At 40.4% G+C, this 16,736-nt stretch overlaps 1 protein-coding gene across 1 annotated transcript in view; it reads left to right on the top strand.

The window, feature by feature from the left end:
- LOC306835872 (protocadherin-15-like) overlaps positions 1-16,736 on the top strand; it is a 210,301-nt gene that overhangs the window by 22,975 nt on the left and 170,590 nt on the right. The window contains exon 2 of the mRNA XM_079362649.1: positions 1,529-1,586. The gene's annotated coding sequence lies outside the window, so the exon portion shown is untranslated. The remainder of the gene's footprint in view (positions 1-1,528; positions 1,587-16,736) is intronic.

Below are 16,736 nucleotides of genomic sequence, written 5' to 3'. Positions count from 1 at the left end.
TTTTCTTTTCTCTCTGGCTCTTCTCTCCTTTCTCTTGTTCCCTTTGAAGTGCTAAACAATGAGAGGGCTACACTCACTGTTAAGCTCGTAGGGAAATCCAGGCTGAAGCTGCATGGCACAGTGCAGCACAGCAGAAGCTTCTCCTCAGACGCAAAGGAGGAGGAGGGGGAGGAAGCATCAGAGTCACGGTCAGCATGCGAGGACAAAGGCTGCACAGTGCCTTGATCCTCCAAGCCGTCAGCAGACAATATAAGCGCAGCGTGGCTGATGAAAGCTACGTCTAATTTTCAGAGAACCTTCCTATCTGTCTCTGTCTCTCTGATTGCTGCACCTAGACAACTATCCATTCCTTGTCAGCATGCATATGAGACGATCAGGGTTTAATTACAGAGACCAAGAGATTTGCATGTCAAGGCCCCTCCGACTGTAATGATTGAGTTAAAGGATTTCATTAGTCCAGCATGTCAGCACAGAAGAGGAAGACAATCACTCGTCCTTCCATTGTCTTCTCTCCTCACTCTTTTTCTTTTTTTTTTTGTAGCATGCAGGCACAGACACATCCATGCAGTGATGAATGCTATTCATTACTGAAGGATGGAACGGGAAATGAGGCGAAAATGAGTGCTTTGGGAAGCAATCCGTGACTGGGGCATATACTCTTCGTCTGCAGAGGCATCTGAGACATGTGTTTATCCACTCCCACATGTTTCCTTGGAGCAATATCTCACACTTACATTATGCTGCATGCACCTCCCTTTGAAATCTGATGCTGCCTCACTCCTCTCCAATTTCCCTCTTCTTCTTTTTTTTTTTTTTTTTTTTGGTCTCTGCCTTGTCTTTTTCTCTCTGTATTCATACCCACCAATGCCAACACAGCATGATGGTCTTTTATGTGAGCCTTGATACATTTCCTGAGCAAATCTGCCTTATAGAGCCAGCTCAATATGTATAATTCACCCTCCATCAAGCAGCCTTAATGCAAGCAAATGCTTTTCTCCTCTGCAAAGTGACATGACTGATTCCACGTGGGGATTTGTGATGACAACTTGACATTTGGTATTTATTTTAATAAATCACTCATCTCACGCATAGGCATAGGCAGATGTACCATATTTACGCTCTCTCCTGCAAAAAAAAAAAAGCCTGCGGTGGTGTTTTCAGCTCTTTGCAAAGCATGCTGGTTCAAGATTGATTCGTTCTCCGTGGTGCTCTGCAGTTTCATCAAACGAGTGTTTAATTTGTTTGATTACTTCAATGAAGTGATCAAGTGTTAAGGTCTCTTCATGCTGCTGGAGTTTTGTGAAACCTATTAGAAATGCAGTTACATCATTACCAAGCCTATGCTGACATTTATTTTAGAGGAAATTAGATGCTAATAGAGGTGGTACATTAATGCATAAATATAATCATTTGACAAAATTAAAAAATGTAGTTCCAAGCATCAGATAAGTGTGTTTGATTGTGTTCGAGGTGACTGACACGTGGATGCATATGGCTAACACTTTCTGTCTTTCTGTCTAATTTGCAGGTGTGTGTGAATTCAACTTAAGGGCGAGATGCGGTGTGATCGCAGGAACTCAAACCAGGTATGTTTTATCTCAGGTTTTATCCTTCTGGTTGTTCTCCCCCCCCCCATGTTTTCACCTGTTAAATATTCAACTTGTTTACTTCGAGTTGGTGCATGCTTGTGTGCATTGATGTCTTTTGCACACAAGCAGCCAAAATAAAGCAGTGATTCTGCATTGGCGGACAAGAGTGGGACATCCCAGAGACAAACTGGCTCAGACTGGATGGACTACTGCGGTTTTGAAAGCATTGCTTTGCTATGATTTATTGATGTCTCTTCGGCGATTGGCCTGGACATTTGCTGATGGTCTGTGTCTCAGGAAAATCTTGTGCCGTCACAAAATTGCTTGCCCAGGTTCTCCTCAGTAAATATTTCAGGGGTTGCTCCATCATCCATCATCCTTGACTATTCCCTAGATAGTCTGAAGCCTGGGTTTAGTTGACAGTAAGAATTTTACTAGTATGAGGGTTTTCCTTCGTTGAAATGCTGAGAGTGGACAGGATGTAAACAACAAAGAGATGCAGTCTGCGGGAACTGATTGAAAATTTGGATTTGTTGGACTGGCAATAAATTCCTACATTGCAGGAAATTGTTTTTAGTGGTAAAAATGTAGCTTTACCTGCTTCTAAAGGTGCACGATGTAGATTCAGTAGTGAAATGTGAACGTTTGAGAAGGGAGACTGAATACACAAACTTTACTCAAAGAAAAAAATAGTTCCGGGAACACTGTTTGAAGCTAAAAAGTTACCCGGAGAGGTACGGTATCTTACAACGGTGTTCCAGGGACCACATTGTCCTCTGAGGACACTTTGTTATGAATGAGTTATAAATAGAAACCACAAAATTTGTACAGTTCTTCAACTTTCTAATTTCCTTACCGAACTCCATTGTGCACCTTTGAAAACTCAATAATGAACATGTTTGTCCTTGCTGATGAAATGTTTAATTCATCCTTAACATAACCTCTGTTCATTAGTATGGTATCTCTTTTTGCTTTTTTGTTTCTCGGAGGGCACAACAAATTTTTTGATGATAAAGACTTTTAAATGAACAAATCAGAGGTCATAAACACTGATTTTAGTTATTTTTTTCCTGCATAGCAAAAGCAACTGAACAAGTGGAAAACATAGACCTTCATCAGAGTTTGCCACACTTTGCACTGAGACTAAATGTAATTATTGCTAACTTAATGGTTAAAACTGTTGTTTAAACATGGCGGTTAAAAAAAGGTTAACCTATAAACTGTATTTGTCGTGTGAAATGAATGCATTACTGTAAGTAATGCACAGATTCCATCCATTAAATCTTTAGCACGTGCCAGCTGCAAGTGCTTACTATTTCTGCTAATGCTACAAGCTCTCATTTGTTGATCAGATAATGTTTCAGTGTGTGCGTATGTGTCTTTCTGTTTTGTCTTTGTTTCATTCACACTTCCTCTTGCTGCCGTTTCTTTGTTGTGTAAACAGGAAAAGTCTGTTGTTGACTTGGGCTTTTTGGTCCCACTCTTCTGAGAGTAACAGGACCAGCAACCCACACACAGCACTGCGCACACAGTTTGTGCGTGAACTGTAGGAGAAGATGGAGTCAGAAGAGAGATGAGAGATTTAAAGAGGCAGCAGTGCAGGAAGTGGGGCATGTACCACAGCATGTGGGATCTACTGAGCAAGTGTTTGGAGCGTAAAAGGGAGTGGAGAAAGGGATGATGGAGTTTAGATGGTAATACTCGTAGATCCTGGTGCGGTCAAGCAGAGACCTAGCCTTCAGAACCACATGGTGCTCAGATTGTGATAAGTATCCGTATTGGGACATACAAGTCAACCCTAATATATATGAAACTGTTGAATCTCCGCTGAGGTTTTGTTGGTTGCTCCAGCTCACTGGTCTTTGAATTGAAGGACTATTGTTTACCTGCACATGTCAGTATTTATATCCCCTAACTGAAGGAAACCTTGAGCACTTTCATAATTTCAGTATTTTATAGGGGGTTTAGTGTGTTTTAAATAGTTTCCTTTCTAATGTGTTGTCTCATGCTACATCTGTTTTGTAGTTTTTGTCATTATGGACGTCAACATCTCGCTGGCTGTAAAAGTAATCTACCTGTGGGTGCATAAAACAGAGCCTGAACCTGAACATGATCCAGTGTGTCTTGACCCTTCCTCTTTATTGGATTCATACATAAACTGTAAACATGAATGGATGAAGCCTGAGTGACGTCGCCCATCTGTTACTGCACGAGGCTCTGGAGGCTACCGTGCTGGAAATCCTGTCTCAGCCTAACTTTCAGTCAACATAACGACAGGCTGAGAGCTGGAGTAGATGTGGGTTTTGAGCCTCCTGACAAAGCGTTACATAGCGACCCTCGACAAACTGCAGGATTCTGTACTTCCGTATTTGCTCGATTTTTAAACACAAGAGGTTGCAACTTGGATTGATATCATGATAAAGAAGAGAGAGAAAAAAAATAGCCTTTGAGAACACACTAATACAGTTGCACAGTTCCTCTAAAACTAAGATAATCTCCCTGCGAACTCGAGCCCTGAATATAATCTTCCTAGTAATCAGTGCACCCTTTCCTTTCTTTAGTGGGATGTTAAAAACTGCACCATGCGTGTGATTTTTCACTCTTCTTCTGTTTCATTTGGATGTTTTTTTAGGGTTGCAGAACACATGCAGCATGACATTCAGGAAGGGCTGTTTTCATTGTGAGTGAGTGACTCGATGCCCTACAACCAATACTACATAGACCTGCAGGTCAACTTGATGTCAGTTTAACCAGTTGAAGGAAACGTTTAATGCAGAGATGTTGAAGTGCAGGATAAATTGTACAGAAGAAATTGTTTTTGTGTCAGCTATTTCACAGTGAAGGTCAGACAGTCATTCCTGAGTATTCAGAGAATATCTGTGCCCTGGTTTCCTCAGTTCTCTTTAGTCCTGTACTTCTCTAGCATGTTGCCACAACCCTGGCTCCTAGGAATTCAACATTACTTAATTGCCTTTGAAATTATAGGGCACACAGTATAATTGCTGCCAGATTATGGTCACAAAAAGCACTTTCGGCATGAACAAAACATCACATAAACCCTGCTGGGTTTGCAAGGAAGTTGCAGGGGTGGATTGTGGGTGATTTAAAGTTTAGAACATTAAAGTTAGAGGGCTGGGTTTCTATTCACACTCTGGCCTTTTAATGAATTGAGGCACGAGAACATTTTTTTTTTATATGATTAACGGAATGTTAACTGTGTCTTCTTTTCGTGTTATATGTGTCCACACAAACTTAATAAAGATGTAGTCATGGAAAGATACCTTGCATTAACAGTGTTTCTGCAGAATGCTATTAGAGAAAGTAATATAGTGTCCATGACTTTTCATTCAAAACCTATTTATTTTTCTATCAAGTTCTATTTGAATATCATTTCCAATGGATCTATATCAAGCACCTGTTTTTGAATTTTAAGAAGCATGTAGCTACTTAGAATTCTTGAAAAAAATGTTTACCATGAGGACGCTGTCTGTCCAACTACATGTCTTTATTTGGCCGTGGTATCCGCTGTTTGTGTGAAGTATTAGGATTCTTTGCAACAGAATGTCAACAGAAATACAAGTAGCAATACTATTTAAAGGTTCAGCGCTAACACACTAGTCGCCACTGGACACTTAAGAGAACAAGAAAAAGAAGACGAACAACCAGTCGTGTCTCAGGGATATAGGTGGTTGGGCTGTGCCTACCATCTCAAAGCAGGGAGAAAACTTGCAGATAATATAAGATGATCACCCCGCCTTTACTTCTCGTTCATAAATGGTAACAGTAGACTGCAGAAATGTTTCGTCTCACAAGTTTTAAAAAAAATTGTTTTCATTTAAATATTGAATTGTTTTATGTTATCAAAGTGACACTAATATATACAGACAAATAGAGCCAGTTTAGAGTTTTTCACCATATGACAGTAAAATACACTGACCACAATAAAATATAACACATTTGTTAACTTTTCCACTGTCTTATATTTGTTGAATATTTATGATCAATCATTGATATATTTTTATTTATTAGGTTTTTCTTGGCATTTATTTTTCTAGAGACATTTTATGGTTGACAACAAATATAATATTCTATTGTGTACTGGTGTGACGTTAAAAAAAGGATTGGTTGTGTTGTTACCCTGGATGGTCCGAGATCTTTTCATTGAAATCAAACAAGGCAGGAGGTGAAACAACTCAGACTGGATGTAATGTATTTGATACATTTTGATGTGCAGTCGAGTGTTTTGGGTTTTAAGTTGCTACAGTTTACTATGACTGTCCTGGAGTCGTGCTTTATTGTGTCTCCTTACCCATAAGCTGGTCTGTCAGGGGGGGAAAGAGACAAACTATTTGCCAAGTAATAGAATAGAATCTTCACTGCTAAACCCCAAAAGCAATCATTAGGGATAATTTCTAATACACGTCATTGGTGTTCGTCTGACAGCTGTCTGTCTCCGCTGCTGTCTGCCTCCAGTGTTATCCAGACGTCTCCGCTTACAAACTGTCCGTCTGCACAAACCTTCAAATCCAATTTCTGTCATGTCATCTCTGTTTGATCAGCTGTGTAAAAGACTTGTATAAATGTATATTATTCATTGCTTGTTAGCATCAAAACACACACACACACACACACACACACACACACACACACACACACACGCACACACACACTCGCATCCTTCCTGGAAACAGGAAGGATGCGAGTGCAGATTTGAACTTGTAGCTGCCACTCTGGGGTGTTTACAGGTGAAAATGACAAGATGGTTTTAAAGATGAGGTGTGTGTCTGAGAAAGGCGCAGCTATTATGCAAGTGGAAATAAAATCCTGCCTGAGTCTAGATGGAGGACATTGTAGGCTGAGCACATTTGGCGGAATTCATTTAATCTGGAGTTTTCTTTCAATTCCTCCTGAAAGTCTTTTTTTGTTTTACTTCTCATGAGCATTTACAGGGAGACAGATGTAATTTTCTGCATACTTGGCAGGGCACACGGGTCAAGTTTTTTTTTTTTTGATGATAGATGTTTTTTTTAGCTTTTGATCTCTCTCCAGTCTCCACTTTGTATCTGCTATTACTTGTTAATCATAGCCCCATCTCAGTCTTATCTTCATATGGCATCTACATCCTTTATCTCCTGTGTCTTATCTGTAGTGCCAGACACAAGGAAATGCAATCCAAGAGAGAGATAAATGTACAACAAGACTCCTCAATAAACAAGGAATAGGGGAAGATATAACATGTATATATACAGTATATGGTGTAAGAGATTAAGAAAATGAATTGCAGTATAATAAGGTGTACTGCAGCTGGCATTTAGCATTTATCAAGAAGTCAAAAAAAGATTTGTGATTTTTTTTACACAGAATAATTTTCCATTCCAATGTAATTTATACATTTTATTCACATTTTTACAATGAATTTATTTCACAATAATGCAAGATTTCCCTTGTTAATGCAGGCATGATTTTTATATCTTGCAGAAGTTTCTGTCTATATTCCTGAGAACAAAACACAATGCGTTTGAACTGTCTTGTTTTGGCTATGTATTGATCTGCATTTGGTGATAAAAGGCTCAATTCCAACTCTGTGCATAAACTCTGACACCAATCAGTGTCCTCTCAAAGCGCTCCTTTTTCTCATAGTTGATCCTTGTTTTCACTAAGTGTCAAGTTCTGATGGATAATAAGCAGTTGGTTCGATCCGGTCCAGTTTTAATGTTGAAAGTGCGTTAGTCAGGTGAAGAAACGGACCACTCTTCCAGAAGCTAATGGACTGTGTCGAGGTTGCCCCTGGTGATAAAAGTAATAACCTGTGGTAGCTGTCAAAGGAGCTCTCTCCCCCAGGTAGCCAAGGTACACTCAGATCAGGAGAAGAAAAGGCAGGGAGGGGGGTCCAAAAAAACCCCAAAAAACAGCATGAGAGAACATTTCCATTACAGGCCAATGTGTTGGTTTCTATAGCCACCAGGATTCCTAGTAACTGATCTGGTGCTAGTTCTCTCATCCCCGTCTGTTCCAATTATCAACCCCCTTTGGTTTTATAAGCCTAATATGAGCAGCCAGAAGACATCATGTCTCAAGAGTGTCTGCTGTCAGAAGAGCTGCAGGGCAAAAACAAACAAAAAAATCCTTATAAACCATATTCTAGAAATAAACAAGGAATTCTATTTATTTTATTTGCAACCAGTTTACTTCTCATTACTAACAACAACGCCTTAGAATCTGAATTATCCCTGAATGGAGTCTCATCAACCACTCACAAGCATTTTAAACTAGTTAAGAGTAGTGTTTCAATGGTAACTAGCAGAAAAAGAGTGATTGTATTTTACCTTTCCAGTTAGTCACTAGATAGTGAACATAGAAATGTAATTAGCAGATCAAGAAGTAAAAGAGGATGAAAAAAAAAATACTAAATATGTGGCTGAATGTGGGACTTGTATTTGACAGGTCCTCAAAAATATACTCTGCTGCGCTTTAATTGCTGAATATACTGGAAAACATTTCATGACGATTCTCACTCCTCCCCAGTGGCCAGAGAATATCTCACAAGAGGAAGTGCTGTTGGACTGAATATCAGCATCGCTGTGATTAAGTCTGAGCCATTGGTGATAGTGTGCCTAAGATTCACAGCCATGCTATGCAGCAGCATGACCTCAAGAGTATTATTGTTCCAAGCCGCATACAAATGAGCATCAGTATGTTTATTAGTTTAATAAGTCATTTTGCTCCACTTGCAAACTGCCTCTGCAACTTCACTTTAACTGAATGGTTGCCTAGCAACTCACAAACAACTTCCTGCCCAGTGCAGTTCCTCTCAGCGCTCATTGAATGCCGTCCTGAAATAAAGTAACTTGTAACTAACGGTTGTACAATTAATTTTGTTGGCTCATAAGAACAGTCAGAGGTTTTTTTTTAGGCTAAGCAAACTGCTGCATGTGACGAGTATTTTTTGCTTGTGTTTGTTTTAAAGTGATGAGTGACCTGGTGTTCCTTTGCGTGTCTGTTCTGTATGGTTGTACTGCCAAAGGATTTAGCACACTAAAAGCCTTTTCACACCAAGGATGATTCCTCATGCAGAAGATTCAGACAGCAATGAAATATAAATTGACTCCAGGTCTGCACTCTAAATACTTGCAATGTGGCTCAAATCTGGGAGCAGTTAGATATTTTGCATAATCATGCGCTTGCAACTCAGTCGAATGTGACATTGTCAGATAAGCGGTGGGATTCTTGCTGAGCATATTTTCTTTCTCACTCAAAGAACAGGGATACACAATGAGACAGTGGTTTGATTAGACTAGTCACAGTTATATTTAGATCCACCCCTGTGCAGACTTAAGCTCATGGTTGTTCTGTACTAAACTGGTGAGTCAACTGTGTTACTCTGGCCTTAAACCCTTCGTTACTTTTACAAAAATAATCAAGTTATTTAATATTCATTCTGAGCACATTATCGACCTCGGATTTCTTTAAATTGGAATATGCATCCTCTCAAACTGCTTGACTCGAGTGTATGAGAATTGGCAGGTTGCAATATGACTGCTGTACTTATAGACCATAGACTGTAAATATTAATGGATGAAGCCGGAGTGATGTCAGCAATCTTTTACAGCAGGGGGGCTTTGGAGGGTCATCGACCGCAGGCGCCAAGCTGGAACTGCTATCTGACCCTAACTTTTCGTCAACCGTCAGACTTAGAGCCGGAACTGAGCCGGGTTTTTAGCCTCTTGACAAGCATTTTATCACGCCCACCTGTTAATCATGAGCTACGTGCCTTAACTATGAATAAGTCTTATCATTTAAAAAATCAAAACAGAGCCGTTTAAAAAAAAAAAAAAAAGCTGTCATTACAGTGTGTCCCAGTGATGACAATCACTAATCACACCTAATTTGTTTTCGTACCAGGCTGGGAACATGTTGATTAATGCTTTTAAAACAGATTTTTTTTGCCAGTCATGTTTAAGTGACTTCTGGAGTTCCTGGTGGTGTCCACTCTCAAGCGGTCACTCGATGAATGGCAGACTTTTGCAATTCCATGTTTCTTCATTTTTCAAGAGTGGACGTTGCTTGGTATTGACGTTGCTGTGCTCCTTATGACTGTTGGAATGATTAGTGTGATCTCTGTGTCTCTATTGCTTACTTCTTTTTTTTTCTTTCTTTTTTTTCTGTTTGATTCTTTGACCTCTTTTTCTCTCTCTTGATCTTTCTCTCTTTCTAACACAAACATCCACACAGTCTGTCTTGCTGGCTTTATGTGACCTCCCTCCCTTCCCCATGCCTGCTGTCTCAGTAGTTCCAACCTCTTATTATCACACAGGCTGTCAGAGCCAACTATGAACGTCCCTCCACACTTATTCGACTCAGACTCCCTTGGGCATTTCCATTTGCAGAGAGCCAATTTCAATTTTTATATCTGGTGGGATGTGGGCTGGTGCAAAGCCTGGAGTCAGAACAAGCCAAAGTTGGAGTCAAATAAACAATCACCCCAAGCAGAAATGTGTGTGTGCCTGCACTGTGACCGTGTGTAAATTTTTTTTTTTTTTTTGTCATTTGGCCCCCTACTAAGTGAACTAACTACCCACCATCCTCCATCCTCTCCAAAAAGCTTGACAATTTGAACATGTTGTGGTGCATTCCGTTAATATTTTATCACTTTTCTCAAATAAATCAAAATTATTCATACTTATATACTGTGAACGAGATAATTACAATGCTAATGAAGACACATGGCAAACAAGCTCACCAGCAGGAGTTTGCTCCAGAGTGCACTCTCTTTCAGCACCATGGACAGCACCAAATGCTTTACTCTGTGTGTGGGAGGGCCGCCTGCAGCCCACGTTTGTGTAACTGAAGAGAGCTAATCACGTCACACTCACAATTTCCCCTTTTAAGTAAGAAAATAAATAAAATTCTTGTTCTTGCTCTGGTGATTCGATGCTGCCAGTTGTAGTCCTAGTGCCAATCACATTTCTGAAGTTCAAGCTCTGTAAAAGTAGTAGTCATAGGGATAAAAATACACTTTTTATAGCACTTTTTCAAAAACAAGGTCACAGAGTGCTTTAAAAATGAAAATAAAAAAACAGTAAAATGTGACAATGATTACAAATACAAACGGAAGATGATGGGGGATTATACAATAAGAAAGCCACAAATAGTAGAAAGGAAAATGAATTAAAACAATGTTGAAACATAGGACCACCAAAGCTATAAGGGAATAAAACAATGTCGAATGAATAAAACCACAACAAGGGGCAAAGATTAAAACAGTCAAAACAAACATATTAAACAATACATGGATACAAGTTGCTGCCTTTAATCCTGCTGTGATTTGGAAAAGAAGAAACTTATTTTCAGTGAACTCAGGGGTTGTGCTCTTTTGAGGACAGCATTATGAAGTCCGGTTCACTGGCTTCCACAAAGTGCACTGGGAGAGGAAGAATTTGCTCTTCAGACGACCTGTGTTTAAAAAATGAGGAATCCCTATCATACAGTTGATATTCTTCCAGATGTGCTAATGTGTGACACCAGCACATCTGGATGCGGTCCTGTGGTGTGCTTGGTGAAGCAGTGGGAAAAGGTTCAGCTCTTGCTTTGAATCTTATGATCTATGGCTAAAATTAGCCTCTAAAACTGGTGTCGTTGTCTTCTCCTGCTCTGTTTTAAACATGAGAAGAAAAGTCTCAATGCGTTACCTGTTTTGGAAAGAAATGTTCAAATAAAATAACTGAAGATTGGGAAAATTTTATATTATTTTAATATTAGTTGACTAAACAAAAACACTGACAATTTGCTAGCTTTGACTAACACACTTTCTCAAAGCAAAACTCTGTTTATAGCTGATTTCACACATGTAAATATCTAGACAATTGTACATATGGACATCACAGTAGGAGACCATCCCTGTTGGATTGGAGAGAGGAGGGAGGAGTCTCCTGAGGCAAAACTGGACATAAAAAGAATGACGCGGTATAAATAAATGACGTAACCGAGTCCTTTTGCCTTAACTTCAATGCTACGTGAAGTTCTTAGGAACAACAACATCAACAAAGAATAGTGCATTGTGGAAAACAGAAAACATAATGCTGCAATTCATGACGTGCACGTGACGTAATGATCGTAGCGGTCATGTGCACTCCTGTGCAGTGGTCACAGGATATAAGCCTCTCCACCCCCTCTCGCTCGCTGGCTGGTGAATTCTATGGAATATTTACTCGGACTTTCTGCAGAAAAAATACTAGGGGGCTGGCAGGGGAAACTCTTTATGAAGGCAGAGTTAAATATTGTTTGCTCACACATACAGCTCCTCCTGGAAATATCAGAAGTGTTTTTCAGGAGTTTTCTAAAAGCGTGAAAGCCCTACAAGACATGAACGTCACATCTGTTTCGCACCTTTACATCTGCACGGCTCTGTGTATGTTGACACGCATGCACTTCTTTTCTGACACACCGCTCCCATGGGATTGCCTGTGGTGAACTCACAGTCAAGAGGATTTGCGGACTGAACCGCCGAGTGCAAATGGAAATGATGCCTCAACAAGAGGACATGTTCAATGTATTCTAAATAATAATAAAAAAAAAAACAATATTGAAGTCTAAGCATGCATTGCCCTTGATTTATCTGTATCTGAAAGCTTGCAGCATTGCTGCTGCTGCTTTGTCTCTTGACAGTATGTTTGAAGAGTTCACCTTTGAGAGGTAAAGCACAAGAACTCTTCAATAAGTGAAAAAGGATTTTTGAAAAGAAGGAATCCGAGGAATTTTTATTTTCCGCTCATTCGAGTATGACCACGCTCTCGATGAAACGAGGGCTCTGAATGATTTATAGTGTCATTGATTCGCAGAGCGCAAAAAAAAAGCACTCACCACCAGTTGAATACACTTTCAAATAAGAAAGATGCATCAGTTCATTTGCATTTCTGTACCAGGTCCATGTTTACTGGATGTCCTTTTAAGCGAACATAGATGGAATGAAATAAAGATGCTGCAGATAAGTAACAGAAGCAGGTCTGGAAATATCTTTTAAATTGTTTAACATATTCTACCCGTATAAGAATGACTAAAGACTTTGGGGCACAGATGTGCAGCACGCTCATTGACACTAATTAAACCTTTGCTGCCTGTCAGGGAGGTTACATCTTCCAGGCAAAAATATTGAGCTTAAAAGAAATGACTTCAGGTTCTGTATTAGGAACCGTTTCCCTGAAGATGAATTTGCCTACTTAGTGATTTAACCCTCTACTGGATAAAAAATAAGCAGTATGCATCATTCATAACAGGACCCTCAGGCTCCCATATTCGTACTGTAAAACGCATAAACTATTATTATTATGTTTTTGTTAGCACTTGAGCAATTTTAAGCATTCTCAGAAGAATTTTTTGTCGCACTGCATCAACTTAACTGCTCCTGATTAAATGTATCTTGTGCCTGCGTCTTTAGTTTCAAAGAAGGGAGAGAGAATTTGAATTTTTGGATGAACAATATAAAAGGATAGTTTCCATACTCCTCTATTAATATTATTATTAGAACGAGCTGGCACACTGCAGTTATTTGAGGAAGGAAAGAATAATAGAATAAAGAAGAGGCCTGCTAATTTCAAGTAATGAAGCGTTGTAAGGAATGCCTGCAGTTATTGTTCCACTTTTATCTTCACTTTTTCTCACTTTTACTGAATAGCTGAGATTCTTGCACAGATATGTGCATTCATACATCATGCTTTCTTATAAAACCTGTATTCATACGCAGACACACAAAACCTGGGTATGCAAGTTTGTCCTCAATGAGACGACTTCATTTGGACCCTGAGACAAGACTTTTCCCCAAGAGCAGCATATCCGTTAATCACCCCTTCTGTGCTGAGTGTCTTCACTCCTGCCTGAACCCTGGCCCTCGTTTTCTCGGCAGGAACACACCAGATGAGAGGGAGAATTAGCACTGTGGCAGGGCCTGATTATTAGTGAGCTTCTGCACAAAGCCTCCCTCACACCGAAAAACAAGCTAGACCAAATGGAGGTACAGATGACTTAACTCCGGATTAGCTCTTCATGCTCATTCAAGGCCTATGCATGCAATTTAAAGGGCTATATTTAGACAAATTTTAATTTAGCTTAGCCTTGTGATTGATAGACTAAATATGCAATTATCTTCTCTTGCCTGACACCCTAATAATAGGTCTGATGTATCATTTAAAAATGTGCTGCATGTCTTTGAAATTACAAATCAGCCAACAATAATGGGGGGGAAAAAAGGCTGCAGTCTGTCGAAAAAGGCAGTGCTTCCTTTGCCAGTCTCATACTCATCTGTCATGATATGTTTCGTCATGAGCATTTGGTCCTGAATTATACAGGGTGAAAGGATTCTAAATGTTTATTCACAAAGACAGTGAGACGCAGTATAAAAAAGTCCCAACTGTTGGAGGTAGACTATGTGCTCCCATACCATTTTTTTTTTATCATTCGTGATATCTAGCCTCGAGCACTGGTCAATACAAAGTGACCTTTAGATACACGCTTCGTCTAAATACTACAGTATTGGTTGAATGACAAACAACATTGACACTTTGCCAGCTTTGTCAGTCAGTCCACTCTGATCCAGACAGAAACATCTAAATATAACATTTCGTACCAAACAGGCTTTGTTGTGATCATTGAAAATGAGTCACTATAAACTCCGCTGAACCCCGGATCTGCTAAACATCAGCATGTTCATTGTGAGCATGTTAGCAGTCTGACAATTTAGCGCTGCCAGCATTGCTGTGGACTTCCGACATCTTGTGGGAGTTGGACAGGGAGTCTGTAACGACAGACCCCTGGGCTCAGACCCCTGTCCTAACACCTTGTGTGTTAACATGTGTCAGTAACCTCCTTTCCAGTGACATTTTGCAGGTACAACTGAAAAGACTTTAGTCTTCAGACTTTATTGTCCCTATGGGTAAATACCTTTTTACAAGACTATCCCTCCAAAAGACAATACGCACCAAAGAACCAAGCTAGTCTGAATTCTCCGCTGTCCTCCAGAGGCACACCTTCAACCACTCTCCACTCGTGTTTGCATGAAGGATTTGTGAATTAGAATCCAACATAATTAAGCACCATTAAGCGCGAGCAGTGGACAAAATTGTTGATGGTGCAAGCTGCAATTGCCTGTGTCCTGCATTGTTGTATTAGCAGGCTAATGTTAGCAGACTTTGGTTAACTCAGCTTCATACTGCACATACATTGACATGGAGTGAGTGTGATCAAAAAAGTCACTTGTGTTCAAATAAGCAATGAGTCCATGAAAACATAAAGTCTTTTGTGCCATTTTAATTTAATTCAATATTCGCTGCAACCTTTAGTTAGGACTTATTACGCAAGGCATCTAATTAAAGTATATTGATGGGAGGCTTTTGTTATTTGGTGAGCTGGGGAGAACAAAAGGCCAGTGATTGTTGCAAAGTGACAGCTAAATCACAACAAACTGCCTCTAGTGGTGATATGTGTCAGAAATAATTGACATCTGCCAGTACATAACTTGTTGGGTTATATGGTGAGAGTGACTCTGCTGTCTGCACACTGTAATTAGTCATGAATAAGTTTGACCTTCTGTTTGGTGACTGTTGTTTTACCTTCTTGTTGATCACATAGAGATATCCTCTTCACAATAATCCCTAGAGGGATACCTGAGTTGATGAGGTGCATATCTAGCAGATATTGTGAGGGGGGGAGGGGCCGCGTAGCTTTTTAGCCCGGCTCACCTTTACTGACCGGTGTAATACGATTACCTGCTTAGCACGTCAGAGAGAGAGAGAGAGAGAGAGAGAGAGAGAGAGAGAGAGAGAGAGAGAGAGAGAGAGAGAGAGAGAGAGAGAGAGAGAGAGAGAGAGAGAGAGAGAGAGAGAGAGAGAGAGAGAGAGAGAGAGAGAGAGAGAGAGAGAGAGAGAGAGAGAGAGAGAGAGAGAGATGGACAGACAGAGTGTGTGTGTGAGAGAGAGAGAGAGAGAGAGAGATGGACAGACAGAGTGTGTGTGTGAGAGAGAGAGAGAGAGATGGACAGACATAGTGTGTGTGTGTGTGTGTGAGAGAGAGAGAGAGAGAGAGAGAGAGAGACGGACGGACAGACAGACAGACAGACAGTGAGAGGGGTAGAGAGTCTGCTCCAGTTAGCTCGCATTAGTCTCAGGGTAAAGCCCTCCAGTAAAGTGTTGCTGTCTCTTGCGGTGAAAGGGTAAAGCGCCGGGGCAGCAGAGTGCTGATGTGCCGGTGTGAGGAGGCGGCAGTCGCTCTACATGCTTTGGTTTTTAGCGTCCGAGGGGGATTTTAGCCAAGTGGCCAAAAACATGGTAAGAGGTTTTTTTTTTCTTGTTTGTTTCTTGGTGGCTATCGATGTGTTTCACGCGCGTTTATCAACATATAACGATAACGTTGCGCACACACCTGCTTCCCTTTATTTCCCTACTGCGCAGTAGTCTCTTTGAGCACTGAATGGGAGCTTCATTAGGACGCTTGCCAAGCAGATAGTTTAACTCTGTCATATCGCTTTCCCCGCCGTGGAGGAAGTAATCTATTGGCAAGATGCGAGCACTCACCTCAGTTCTTCCCTGATCCATGTCTCTAATCTCCGGATGAAGTTTTCCAAACACTCCATGAGAGCATCAGCGTTCGCTTTGGATTATATACAGATACTATCCCATTACTGTCTGTAGCCGACTGTAAAATACAGTAATTGGTTTTGACAAACAAGGCAGAGGCTAACGCTGACTCTGGCTGTTTTCGAAGTATTTCAATGAGCTCTGCGTAAGTAAGAGGGTGATTACAGAAATAGTCCCTTTCTAGTGAGGAAACCTCTTTGAGTGAGATGATTCACCGGCAGCTTGCTTTCAGACTCGTTTACTCTTGTATCTCGCCTGATATGCATATCAATGTGAACATTTAATCTAGAAAATGATTGGCATGCAACAACTTCCTCAGTCAGTGTTCACATGTGCCTCACTGCAGGAGGTATGCCATCATAACTTCATGAAGGCTCACAGGAGTGGGCTGCAATAAAAAGAACTTCACATGCCTGCAGAATGTGTTCACTATAAAAGCCTCGTCTTCTGAAGTTTACAAGTTGCACGACAAACTAAGGTGAACAGCATTGGTTTGTCAACTGGGTTGTGGCGTTTTGGACCA

Source organism: Symphodus melops (assembly GCF_947650265.1).
Source record: "Symphodus melops genome assembly, chromosome: 15".
Classification (NCBI taxonomy): domain Eukaryota; kingdom Metazoa; phylum Chordata; class Actinopteri; order Labriformes; family Labridae; genus Symphodus; species Symphodus melops.
Note: the sequence above shows the minus strand (reverse complement) of the source record. Positions and strands in the feature narration are given on the sequence as shown.